The sequence below is a fragment of the Ictidomys tridecemlineatus genome, chromosome 16 (genome assembly GCF_052094955.1).
Source record: "Ictidomys tridecemlineatus isolate mIctTri1 chromosome 16, mIctTri1.hap1, whole genome shotgun sequence".
Taxonomy (NCBI): domain Eukaryota; kingdom Metazoa; phylum Chordata; class Mammalia; order Rodentia; family Sciuridae; genus Ictidomys; species Ictidomys tridecemlineatus.
Genome location: NC_135492.1, coordinates 19,267,123 through 19,281,142, shown reverse-complemented (window position 1 = coordinate 19,281,142; position 14,020 = coordinate 19,267,123). Strand labels below are relative to the sequence as shown.

General features: G+C 43.7%; 1 long non-coding RNA gene across 2 annotated transcripts; it reads right to left on the bottom strand.

Annotated features, from left to right (window-relative positions):
* Positions 1-998: 998 nt before the first annotated feature.
* LOC144371345 (uncharacterized) lies at positions 999-9,608 on the bottom strand. Of its 2 annotated transcripts, none has more exons than XR_013431422.1 (4): positions 9,523-9,608; positions 8,093-8,204; positions 6,865-6,920; positions 999-1,145 (listed from the first exon to the last, which is right to left on the bottom strand). It is a non-coding gene; the product is annotated as an uncharacterized LOC144371345 (long non-coding RNA). The 2 variants fall into 2 exon arrangements; XR_013431421.1 differs by lacking the exon at positions 999-1,145 and adding an exon at positions 6,055-6,341.
* Positions 9,609-14,020: the final 4,412 nt, after the last annotated feature.

The window sequence follows — 14,020 nt, the reverse complement described above, 5'->3', positions numbered from 1 at the left end:
GCACACAGATGCACACAGCTGCATTACACACAGATGCTTGTACCTATGCTCGACATACTTCTAAATGCACACACACCGACCTGCACTCACAAAGCAGCTCTGGTGCACGACTGGCCTGTCAAGGACTCCGTGACATCTAAACCGGTGGAGCAAGCTGCCCTCCTGTGGGCTTCAGTCCCGGGAGCCTGTTGTTTGCAGGAGACCAGTGAGGACAAGTTAGGGGGCTCTGGCCTGTATGGGCACCCACCAGGAGGAGGAGGGTCTGTGGAGTCCATACAGGCAGTTGTGAGGCTCGGAGGCCCAGAGGTTGGTGGTTCAGGAGTCACTGAGAGTGTGCCACACTTGAGGGCACGGGGGACACACGGGCTTTCCTCCAAGCCTCTCTCCTGTCTGCAGAGCTTCAGTGGAGTGCTGGAGTCTGTAGCTTCTGTGGAATAAGAAGAGACAGAGGGGATCCTGGGGTTGGTAGAGAGGAAATCAAGAAGGAGGTGGATCCAGGGGCCTGAACACTGCAGGAATGGGGATACAGCTGTCCCCACTGCCACCCCTTTCTGCAGGGACAAGGCATGGTCAAGGAAGGGAGAGCTGGCCCACTACTGCTTGGCCTCAGTGTGCTGACACTTACTTACACAAAGACCCGGGAGCTTTCTCCACCGCACATGGGCCCGGGACCCCAACCCCAGAGCCCATTGCCAGTGGAGAAGCTACGGGAGCACTCTAGCTCATCTGACTGCAGTGGGCATTCAAAATGTCTCAACAGGAGCGAGTAGGAATGACCAAGGTCAGGACCTTTCTCGCTCGGATGTAGAGATCCCGATAACTGCTGTCAGCTAAATGTGCCCTAAGGAGCCCCTCCACACTCCCAAACCCATCAGTCTGTACCCTAAATGGTAAAGGGCTGCACAGAGAGAATGAAGAACCTCGAGGTGGGAAACTGTCCTCCACCTACCACAGTCACAGACGTCCTCACGAGTGGGTGTGGAGGTAGGTTAGAGAGAAGGTCGAGTGACCAGGTGCAGGAGGCTGAGGGCAGAGGGACTGCCGGGCAGAGGGCGCTGGGACGGGGTTTTCCCTGGAGTCCTGGGGAACCAGCTCTGTGGCACTCTGATTTCGGCTCAGTGACTTTGGACTCCTGTCCTCCAGAACTGTAAGATGACACATGTGTGTTGGTCTGAGCCACTAAGTTTGAGGTGATTTGTTTTAGCATCAACAGGAAATATACAGATACTTTATTGCTCCTCCTGCACCAAGCATTTTCAAAATCCCAAATGATCTTCTTTGATTTACACCCAACCTTCGTGCCCTTATGTTTCCCATAAGATTTTATCTTTTCAGGTACTAACACCCCGGCCCTTACTGGGAGTTAGCATCTGCATATCAGAGAAGACATTTGGCCTTTGGTTTTGGGGGACTGGCTTATTTCACTTAGCATGATATTCACCAGCTCCATCCATTTACCAGCAAATGCCATGATGTCATTCTGAATGAGTAATATTCCATTGTGCATATATGACATATTTTCTTTATCCATTCATCTGATGAAGGCTACCTAGGTTGGTTCCATTGGGCCTTAATCACAAGAAAGCATTGAACTGCCCTGGGGAAAGAGAATTCCTGAGGAGAACCATAGCACCCTGAAAGGACACTTTAGCGGACTAACAAGTAGCCTGAACTGAGTTCCCAACTCTGCTAGTTTCTACCTATGTATGTGGAAATCCTCATTTTTTTTTTCATCTTTAAATATTATGGTTTTTCTTTTCAATTCTATTTTAACTTTCCTGACCTGTTTGGGATAATAGAAAGTGACAACGTGTGTGAACCTGAAAGTTTTCATAAAAAAACAGAAATTTACTTATGTGATCATTATTTTGTTATCCTGTCAACAAAAAGGCTACCTGACTAAGAAGCCAGACAGGCTGGGGAGTCCAAGGGCTTGGAGTGTGGGTGATGTGGTCCACAGAGCATAGTACAAGTTGGGGAGTCCACTGGAAATTGGGGACAAAAGCTCGGCTCTGCAAATCTAGGGATTTTAGTCAAAGCTCCCTAAGAGGCTTGTTGGGGGAGTTAAATAAGATATTTCAAGAAAAGTGCTGAGTGTTTAATAAATATTAGCCATTATCATTCTTAGCATTTTTTAAACATTATTTGGCCCCTTACTGAAAGAATCAGGAGGGACCAGGAAAGTGTGAAGAGACAGCATCTAAAACAAAATGTTTCAATGTTGCCCAGAACTTACTGTCCCCCCCACCCACACTCCAAGGTTCCTGGGCAATTCAAAAAGTGAAATCTGAGAAAGAAAGAGATTATTTCAAATAATTTTCTATCGAGTATTGATATGAGCAGGCACAGGAAGATTTACTTAAGGAATCTTGTTGATGATGTTTGCAATTTATTTTCAGCTAAGATAAGGGAGCTAGCTAAGCAGCAAAAGGACCCCAAGCATCAAGTGTTTGAATAATGTCCCTGGCAGTGTGGGAGGACACGTAAGACACAGTGGCTTTGTATCCTGAGCTCTTCAATTGAGCTGAATAATGCATTGCCTGCATAATGTACATGTGGAGCAAAAAGAGTGCTGGGCTGGGGGTTTGTACCCCTCAAATCCAGGCATTTGAAGTGCAGGTGAACACAAGCCTTTTAGGGAATAGCTGGTGTGACCCAGAAGCAAAGTCACTGTCTTGGCAGTTGTGAGAGTTGACAGGAGACAAAGAGGCTCAGATGTAGACTGCAAGATTTACTCAGTCCTAAACTTGTTAGCATAAGAAATACAGAAATAAAATACACAGTTCCAACATTTTTGATTTGCATCTCCCCAGACATAAAGGAAAACAGAAAAATTAAAAAATCTGTCTCATCAGTTAACTGAGTTAAAGGAACTGAGTTAGAACATTCTCTTTTCCTCTCTCTCTTACTATTGTATAACGGGTTAGCAAACTATGGCTCATGAGCCAAATCCTGTCGCCACCTATTTTCATAAATGAAGTGTTTTGGGGGAAACATACCTGTGCTCATTCATTTAGATCTAATCCATAGACCCTTCCTGCCTCAATGGCAGCATTAACTAGGTGTGCAAGGACCCTGCAGCCCACAAAAACCTTAAATACTTTCTTCCTTCACAAAGAAAAAGACTTGCAAACTTGACCATGTCAGCATCATGTCAGATACTTTATTTAGTGTTTGATTTGAAGATCTATAGATGGTGAGAGAGGTGTGTTGAAGTCCATTATTGTGTTATGATCTATTTGACATTTCATACTGCTTAAGAGAACTATACATCAACAAGACATAACAATCATAAATATTTAGGCCCCAAACCATGGAGCATCTACATACATAAAATGAACCCTTCAAGATGAGCTGTGGAAGATGCTATCAGCTTGACTTCCTGATTGTTGTCTTTGGGATCTGTACAATGGGTTGCTACAAGTGAAGCTCCCAGGGGTGGGAATTTGATCTGCTACTTTCCCAGGTATTTTTTTATGGTGGGGGGGTTCAGGCATTAAAGAGTCAATGATATTTCAGGACTGTATTCCAGTACCCTGTACAGGGAACCGCCTGTGGTAGGAGAAAGTTGATCCTTCACTGGTGCTGTTTATCAGGGATACTGAGGGTTGGTTGTGTGTTTGTTTTTGGCTTCTCATGTGGGGTGGTTTAGAGCACTGAACTCAGTCACTCCTCCTCATTCAGTTTCTTCCTGCTACTGGTTCTGTGCACTGTTGGCTGCAGGTTCAATGGAGGGGGAAAAGGGTCACAGGCTTTCTCTGACCTCTGGGTTCTATATTATTTCCAGGCAAAGCTGTTTCTGAGCACTGAGCTCTGTCTCTTTGCCCCACCTGGTTTCTCCCTGCTGCTGGTCCTGGTTGCTGATGATTCAGTGGAGTCAGGGAGAGGGGCATGGGATTTCTCTGGACTCTCTGATCTATATTGCCCCCAGGCAAGGTTTTTCTCCATTTTCTCCATGTCAGAAAATCTCTATACTAGAGATTCTCCTTTTTTTTGCTCTCACTTTAGATCTTGCAGATGGCACCTGTCAGATTCACGTGTGATTTCAGCTTGGTTTCATGGAGGTATTTAAGTCTATGTTCCCTGTGTATGGCTGAAAGACTGATTTTTTTGTACCAGTTTATTGGGCTGAGTAGCGTCTGGGCTTACCCAGGGTGGGCTCCTTCTCTAATCCTGGGGTTCCCCACACCAACATATATCAGCACTTATAGATCTTTTCAGACTTTGTATTTTTTCCCTACCCCCAGAGCCCATCTGGAGCTCAGCTTCAATTCTGTTCCTTAGCCTTGTCTGATGTAACCCAACTCTTCCAGTGTTCAGTGTCAGTGGAGTGTTTTTTCCCTCTCACTCACCTCCTGGAGAAGGAGATTCTTCACTGTTTGAGTCTCAACTCATGGAGATGTGAAAACCACAAATTTCCACTAATCCACCATCTTTCTTCTCCATGGTATCTTTCTAATCTGCTCTTTTTAAATAAGTGATTTCTTCAAAGTATTCATGAAAATAGTGTTAGACCATGACACAAGACAAGTCCACTGACTCCAATTAAAATTAAATTAAGCAAACTTATTATGACCGTCCGGGCTGCCTCTCCCACCCAAAACCGCTGGAACAAGACAGCCACTGCAGCTTTCCTGCAGCCCAGCTTTATAGCTCAGAAAATTACACAAAGGGGGGTTACAGATAACAAAACTCTGAGGAGCATAACACTAATGGTAGTTTACATTTTTGCTGGCCCCAACATCAGAATTTATGAAGGTCATTAGAGCCTCAGAGAGGGTCGTTGCCTGGTCAGGGAAGGCCAAGATTTATGAGGCATCACTAAAGTTTCAGAAAGGGCTGCTATCTGGTCAGAGAGCAAGGCATGGGTGAGTTCAAGGCATGGGCAGGCATTCAAAGCAGGTTCAGAATTGCAGTAATTTATAGTAAAGCTGAAATTATCTTTTAATGGCTTTGTGGCGAGATGGCTCCCAATTTTAAGAAAAGATCAGGTTGGGTCTATCAATAGGAATCTATCCTAAGGGTCTCATATATCAGGAAGCAATTTGTTATGGCATTAAAGGAAAGCAATTTGGGTTGAGAAACAGAATATTCATGGGTTACTTAGGGTTTACATTTATATATATATCTTGTACACATAAATTTGTAATACAGTATTTATATTTGAATATTAAAAGTAGCACACGCACAATCTTATTGTGCCATTTACTACAATTTCATTGTTTGTGCTCCTTAAGAGGCTCAGAAATTCAAAGAAATCAATTTTTCCTCTCACCTGGGAGCATTGATTCAAAGAGGATAAATGAGATAAAACCCCAACCAATCCTGGGGTTCTATCTTCTTTAGAGATGATGTTGTTCATCCTCAATTAAGAAGAACAAAACTTTAAGGGACTCTGAGATTAAAGGAGTTGAAAAATAATAGGATAACATGCTGAATAACTTTAGAGCTTATCCCAGATTCTATAAATGTGCATTGATTTCTATTGTAGAATTGTCAGGTTACAGCAAAAATGCCCCCAAATATTCTAAAGTCAATCAAGAATGATTGCTGTGTTGACATGAAACACGTCAATTAGCAGAAGAAAGAAGTTAGTGTAAATACATAATTAGGGCCCTCAGGAAGTCTCTGAATGATAAGAAAAAATGAGCTTCAATGGAAAAGAAGAAAGGTTGAAGCAGCAAACTTCTAAGGTTCCACCAAACTGAAGAGTTAAAGGTGTATGGAACAGGATATGGTCAGCTCCAGAACCGACTTGAAAAGGATCCCTCTCAAAGGTAAGAATAGGACAATTTGAACAGTGGGAAAGAAAAGAGCTACAATAAACTGAAACTCATTCAATCTTTTTGGACCCATGAATATTAAATGATTCTGCAAAAGAAGAAGTGGTCACTTGGGAGGATTGCTTTGAAAACTACTTCGCACATTGGGAATCAGACATTGATCCTCAGGGAAGAAAAATGTTAATGAAGGGAAGTTTCTTCTTAGAGAAGTATCCCAGCTACTTATAATAAAGAATGATAGAATCAGAATATCAATACATTATATCTCCTGATGAATAAATGAATCCAAGCAATGATCATCAATAACTGCCCAAATCATATGATGACAGATTTTGCACAACTCCTGTTAGAATTACACCACCTGTAAACTGTTCTTCATATGTGTACATGCACATACCCACATGTACACAAACAAAAATCAGAGACTGAGCTCTTAAATGTAACTACTGATGATAGGAAGATAGTGAGACATAGAGAATGATCCGTGAGAACATAGGGAGACACTCAGCAACACCCCAGTGTAAGAAGTTCTTCAGGATAAATGACTCATTGCTTTCACTGCAAGAAAAAAATAAACAGAGAACTTTCAGAATAAAGAAACTTAAGAGACAGGTGAATTCAATTGCAAAGCATAGGCCTTCTCATCCATATGAACCAAATAACCAAACCCTAAAAGAGTATTTTGTTAGGAAAACTGGAGAAATATAAACACTGGTTGTCTGTGTGATAATATTAAGAAGCCATGGTTATTAGCAACTCAGAGTCTGAAGCAGGAGGATAACAAGTTGGAGGCCAAACTGGGTAATTTAATGATATCCTGTTTTGAAACAAAAATTTAGGATAGGGCTGCAGATGTAGCTCAGGGTTAAAATGCATGCCTAGCAGTACTGCAGCCTTCAGTTCTATTGCTGACACTGGAAAAATCAAAAAGAATTCAGTGTTATTTGCATGATGACCATGATGATAGTTTTGTCCTACTTTTCTATTTATGAGTAAAATAATATGATGCCTTGCACTTATTTCTAAATAATATGGAAACCCAGGGCATTAGTAAATGTAAGTAAAAACAAAATGAACTTACCCACATGTTGTCAATTACTGAGAACAGATGATGAATATACATGGATGTGCATATGTCTGCAATAGAGAAGAGAGATGATGGATGGAGTGACAGATACATGGATATATAGGTTAATAAAAGTTAAACTACCTCCTTGGACATGTTATCATAGTAGAGCAAACCTAAATAAAGAAGAACACAACCTTTGGGACATGCTTCAAAGACACAAGTGAAATAAAAATATCACCTGAGAGTACCTAAAGCAGGAGTGGGTCACTTAAGTGAGCCAAAGGGGATATGAAAAAATGAGAAGCATTTGCTGAAGTGCAGTGAACTGAGGAAAGTGTTTTCTTTACTTCCCTAGACTCGCATTTGATTTTCACACTATGGACATAATGATGATTATCTGGCAGATTCAGAGGTTTTGTAAAGGGCAGCCACAACAAACCTACAACTAACATCCTACTCAATGGTGCTGCTGGTTGCTTGAGTCTCAATGTTACTGAAACTCAAAGAACTGTAAGCTAATAGAAAAGTCCATTTGACTGTACATCAAACGAAAAAAAAAATGAGGATGATAATCCTCAAATATTAATTTTATAAAAGACCAAGAAAAGGAGAAACGTATTCCAAAGAAAGAAACCTGAAGAGACATGACATAAACAATACACAGATCCCACACTGGAAAGGAAAAATGATATAATATCCTTTTGATTAATAGATAGAAAAAATATCCCTGGATTTTCTTTTCTAACCCTTCTCAAAACCTGGAAAAAAAACCTGAGTAGTGATCTTCAGTTCTTGTCCTTTGATCTTTTTCTACATCAAATAATTAATAGATTCAATGAAGTATCCATGGAGTAACAGCTAAATAAAGGCAACTTACTTGTGGAGAAAAGGCAGGACAAAATTCTCTTTCCATCTAAGGCTTTGAATACAGTCTGCAAATTCATTTATCAACCCTCCTTTAACAGCATTTGTTGTTATACAAATATTAAAAATTCTGGTGGCTCTTAGGAGTTAGTTTTCTAAATAATTGTTCAATATTACTTTTCTAGTCCCATAGGGAAGTTGCTCATTTTACACATTGTATGATGTACAGCTTTATAGGCATTTTCTCAAACTGTCTCACTATGGGGCATCATTTTTGTCTAGTTGGAAAACCTTCCAAAATTTCTTGGTACACTGTTACAAGCCATATCAAATCCCAATACTAACTGGCTCAATTCCCAAAATGAATTTCACTCACTGCTCATAGATGGACCTGGACTCCATCTTCACTTCTCCATGGTGATCTTGGGCCTGCCTTTTTCCTCTTAGCAATTTTGTCTTCAGGCTGTCTTCTTCTGTAGTGGCAAATTCTGAAGGCAGCAATCAAAGGTTTAAAAAAAAATACGATTAAACCAAAATATTAAGCAGAAGTGCCCAACCTCAGTGACTGTACATCTTACCACATCTGTTATCCTTGGACCAACCACAGCCAAGCACCAGAATGCTACACACTATAGAAGGGGAAGAGTAGAGGATAGAGAGGGCACCCTAATGTCTCCAGTAGTCATTCTCTTTTAGTTGACACTTCCTTTACCTAATACAATCAACTACCATCTATCTGATCCATACCGTGTGCTGCCTCTTCGCATCCTTTTGGCCATTTGAAAATACAGGGAACTGAGTCATCTTTCCAGGTGACCTTAGTTATGGGATTGTATGGGGAAAACTGGTGGAAGGTCAGGGTGACAGCAAACTCTTCGGGACTTCAGCAGGAAGGCTGCTTGGGGAACTGGAGGGCCCATCAGGGCACAGAAGCCGCTCTGGGGACTCCAAGGCCCATCTCATGGGGAGCCTGGGAAGCAGGGTCCTGGGCTTTCTTTCGGTTTAGTTTTCCTTAGGTGCTTAGTCCCAGTACCCTGGGAGAGTCTACCACATCGCTGACTGCACAGGGCCACCAGAGGGCAGTGCTACCCTGAGTGTCGTGCCTGCTTGAAGGAAGGTCCCACTTCCCGACCTGAGGCTGGGAGTGAGCTCACCACATTGCCCAGGAAAGCCCTCGCCCGCAGCTGGCTGTCCAGGAGGCCCTCGGAGGCGGTCCCTAAAGCCAGGGGAGTGGCGGGCGCCTCCCCAGGGCCCTGTCCTCCTGGGCAGCAATCCCCTCCCCCTGGCTGAGGAAACCCGAGCATCGGGGCAGAGTCCACAGGGTCCCACGGCCACGAGGGGCAGCCGGAGGCCTCACACGAGGGGGTCTGTATCCAGGTGAGGACCCTGCGGCACCCTAGGTCCCCAGCTGGGGTGACGGCAGGGCAGGCGGCAAGGGCGCAGGGCCCCGCCCCCAGCAAGCAGACCAAAGGGGAAGCGCCTCAGAGGCGTCCCCGGGAGATGGGGGCGGGGCCTGTGCAGGGCGGGAACTTTGAGCCGCTGTCGCGGGGAGCTCCGAGGGGGAGGAGCCCGGAAGTAGCGCCCTGGAGACAGGGCTGCGGGTCCCGGATGGAGGGTGCAGCTCCCGGGGTCCGTGACAGGAGAAGGTGAGCGGCCAGGAGCGGCCCCGGTCTAGGTGCCCACATGAGGGGGGTCCCGGAGGACTCTACCGCCGCCCTGGAGCCTCGGTCCCGGCTGCCTGTCCCCTGGAGCCGCCGGGGCGGTCCCCTCAGCGCCCACCACGGACCCCGCGGTCCCGGTTCTCACCTGAGGGCCCTCCTCGGCGGAGCTGCTGGTCACAGCGGGTGGAGTTTGACCTGCAGGGTCCTGTTCAGGACGCGGTGGCCTCAGCCTTGTGGCCTGCGCCGCGGACCTCAGAGGAGAAGAGGGGGCCTGACCCACAGGCCCCTGGAGAGGGGAGGGGAGCCCAGGTGACCTGGGGGCAGGAGGCATTTAGAAGGGAGACCCGCCCAGGTGTCAGGTGTCACTGACTCTGTGTCCTTTTGTTTTCCTGTGGCACCTGTGGATTCTGGGGTTTAAGTCCTGTTTCCTTCCTGCTCCTGGTGGACATGGGAAGAGACCCTGCGGGTTTTAAGGATTCAGCAAAGCAGTGCAGTTCCTGGAAGTGCCAAGGAGAGAGCAGCGATAGGGTGGGCATCAGGGGAGGGAGTCCTCGGGCCCCAGGTTCTCCACTGTGTGTGAGAGAGTCGCCTGGGGACAGCTTTTGCAGAATGTGCCCTGGGATGATTCCCAGTGACGGCGGTTGATTGCTAAAATGGGTTGTTTGCATGCTTGACTTCAGACACCAGCCTAAGCCTGATTCCTCTAGGAAACTCCAGGGAAATCACGAGGTGGACAGTCCTGTTGGACCTTTCGTTTTAGAGATGAGAAAAGTGAGCTGGCAGGGTTTAGGTGATTTTCAAAAGGGCATTTTAATGAAAACCTCAGTGTTTCCTGATGCATGCTGTTGTGGGAGATATGCTTCCATTCTCAAGTGACCAGGGATTTGTATTCAGCTTGGCAGAGATGAATTGAACACCTGTAAGGAATGTGAAGTAGCACGTGTTCTGACTGCTCAGTGTCCAGTTAAGTCAGAACCTAGGACACGTGAGTCTGTAAAAGAGCACAGTGTAAGAGGTTAAGGTTGCATTTTGCCTAATACAAGTTATTGAGTTGAAGTTGCATTTGATAATTTTAAAATATTTAAGGAAGTACGGTGTTCGGTCCGTTTCAGGATTTATTCAATAGAGTATCGGATGTTGTTTCTTTTGACGGCACTGTGGAAATGTGAGTGAGAACAAGTTGGAGACATCTTTCAGGTGGAAGCATTGCCTGAGGAGGAGGTCATCAAGTTGGCCAAGAAGCCATTTTGTGAAGCCCCTGTTGACTCAAGGCTTTTGAGGAAAAATTCATGTGTGGAGACTAATTCTTCATGGGCCTTTGCATTTGGTGAGTCACGGAACATATCTGAGTAGATAATCATTTACCAACATGTCCACAATAATCTCACATATTATGTATGACAGGTCATGGCTCAGTAAATATTACCATTTTCTTTTTTGCATTTAAGAAAACTAATGATGGCATAATACTTTCTTTCTTTTTTGCCTTGAAGTACGTCAGTATCTTGACCAAGCATGATTGTTGGTAGGTAGGATAGCAAGAACTTGAACTCAGGGATTTTATTGTCATGTATCAATCTATTGTTTTTCATTGATTTCTATTAATATATCCAGGTTGGCATCCATTACATTTTTAGCTTTTGACTTTCCCACCTATGGGCACCCTGACAGCCCTCAACTCCCTGTAAGCACAGACAACTCTGTAAGGAACATGAGGATAAATTTTCCTGTGCATGTCCCCTTGTGAAACTGCTTAAGCACTATGAGGGTAATCTATAGACAGGTGGAATTTCTAGGTCAAAGTATATATGTTTACTTCTTTGATTTAGCACTGCCAAGTGGCTCTTCTGAATAGCTCTGTATGTGGCCAGGATTGTATTATCTAACTTTCTAACTTTTGCATGTTGAGTAGATACAAAGTGAGAGGACACTGTTTTTGTTGGTATTTTTCTTTTCTTTTTTTTTTTCTTTTGAGAGAGAGAGAGAGAAAATTTTAATGTTTATATTTTAGTTTTCGGCAGACACAACATCTTTCTTTGTATGTGGTGCTGAGGATCTAACCCGGGCCGCATGCATGCCAGGTGAGCATGCTACAGCTTGAACCACATCCCCAGCCCAGTATTTTTCTTGATATCTATTCTGATGCTTTTCTTTGGGGGATTTTCTCCTGTGAAAATGGGCTTCCTCTGGATGCCTCTGCCCGTTCCTCTACTTGACCTTATTTTCTTCTTTTTTTAAAAATTTTATCAAAGTGACTTCTTAATTCCAGTTTTATTAAAGACATTGTCCCTTGCTTGCATAGTCTATATCTAAAGCACTAGTCCTTGCATCAAGGCCCACCTTGCTCTCAGCTGCCCCAGGATGGGAACAATCTTTGTCAGTAGCCAAGAGACACCTCTACAGGGGCCACAGTACTCTGGTCCTCTGGTATCTTGCCAGCAGTTCTTCCCACGCTCAAAGAGGGTTTCAGACACTGAGTCAATGGTCCGGGTGGTCATTTGTTGCCTTCTAATCTCGTTGAGCTCCTCTGAGAGGTGATATTGAAATCCTTCTGTGTACCTGACCCATCATTTTAAATGATGTTCCAAGTTCACTTTTTGGTATATGTGTGGTTCTGGGGATTGAACCCAGGACCCTAAGCCTGTTAGACAAGTGATGTACCTGAGCTACACATTCAGAGACCCCTGTAAATGTCTTTCCCCTTTGCCACAGGGTCTAAATTGCCAAGGCTGACATCAAACGTTCCTCTTGCCTCCCTGGTGGCTGGCATGACAGGCGTGCACCTGGGACTGTCACACTCTAGCCTGTGATGGGAACTCATGTGCCTCTGTCCAGGGCTGAGCATGGTTCTGCAGAGCTGTGCTCCAGGCTCCCTGCAGGGCTGTGGAGGCCTCTGTTGCCCAGCAGCCCTGGTGCCCTCTCCAGTGCTTCTCCAGCCGAGGGCAGGCAGCTGCCCATTGCTGTAGGCTGACTTTATTTTCTTCTTATGGCACTCATACGTTCTCAAGAGTATGTTGGATTATTTGTCCATTACGAGTCTAACAGGTCCTCTAGAACGTTCAAACAATTAGTAAAATTCCTAAATAGTAAGTGAGCATGCACAGAAATTGGGCTAATGTTTTGGGAAGAACAATGTTGGATGATATATTCATGGCTTGAATATATCATCCAACATGAAGTTATATTTTATTATTTACAAAATAATAAAACAATGAAGCAATACCATGGGCTGAGCTAAAATATATCCCCAGGATCTTAGGCATTCTGATCATCTCTGGGTAATGAAATGGAAGTAAAGGTATCAAAGCCAATGATCATCTGTTTCCAATTTTCTGTGATTTGGTTCAAGTGGTAAAGTGGTGATATTTATTAATTAATGGATCAAATAGGTTCATAATTGTTTTAGAGTATGATTAGGTGCCTTTAAAGTTTTGGCTGTATGTGCACATTTGAGAATGGTTCCAGCCATTCTGTCATCCTTTGGGTCATTCCCCTCCTATGTCCTGTGAGACATTTTCTATGTGAGGCTTTAAAAAGAAGAGAATATTGTGTAAAGAAACCTTGGGATCTGTGCAGTATAAAATTGAATGGGTTCATTCAGAAATCAGAAATTCTATTGAAAGATATTTGCATGAGCCAAATAAAACCTATTTTTAGGCATCCTGGTGAAGACAAGGTTTTATCTTTATGTCTCATTTTCTATGTTTTGTTGTTGTTGTTGTTAGAATGAAATTCATATGTTGCCAGACCATTCTATCAGATGTGTAACTAGATGCCATTTAAATTACCCACTTTTACATGGTAGACATTTTTTAATGAACACTGCCTTTCTGCACCTTTTTTAAAAACAGGACTGGGATCAGAAGCCCAAATACCAATGGTCAGCTGGAACATATTTTTCATTTGGCCTACCTGTCAGTATTCCCTGAGGTCATCTGTGCAATCAGCTTTGTTACTCCTGCTCCCTCACTGGATTTCATAGAAATCATTGCTATGTATCGATCAGGGACACAAATTCCACAACATTGCGTTCCTTGAATATCCAGAGTCCCACTTTTCACTTTGCCATGCCTGAGATCAGCAGAAATATTTATCAGCAAATGTGAGATTTTCAAAGATCCAATTCTATGTGCTCCTTTCCCAAAGAGCCTTAGGCAGGGATATAGCATACATAAATATTAAGTAAAGGCCATAGTTTTTAAAATGTCATCCATTGAATAGTTGACACATGTCTGAGATACTTTTTTATTTTGGAGGAGGTATTATTTAATAGGGAATTCCAACAGCTACGTAATAGTGAAATGAGAAGTCTTGCATCCATTTAATTTTGTTTCTGATGATTTTTATGAGAAAGGATATGATACTTTCTTGTTCCCTTGCAGATGTTGCCCACTTCTGTGGATGGATGCGGGGTGTCACCTACTACTTGCATATCTGCATGTTGGGCTTGACACTGCTATCGTACTTGGTAGTTGGCAGAAAGTCAATACTGAAGTTAAGTTCTTGTGTTCTAGCAGCAGAGCTGAAGATCCTTGGTGTGCCACCTTCTGCAATCCATGCTGCTTTGTTCATATTTCTTATTGACTTCCTGGTGAGCATCATGGTCTCCTGGTCTTGAGAATGGCCAAGCATTGCACTGTGAA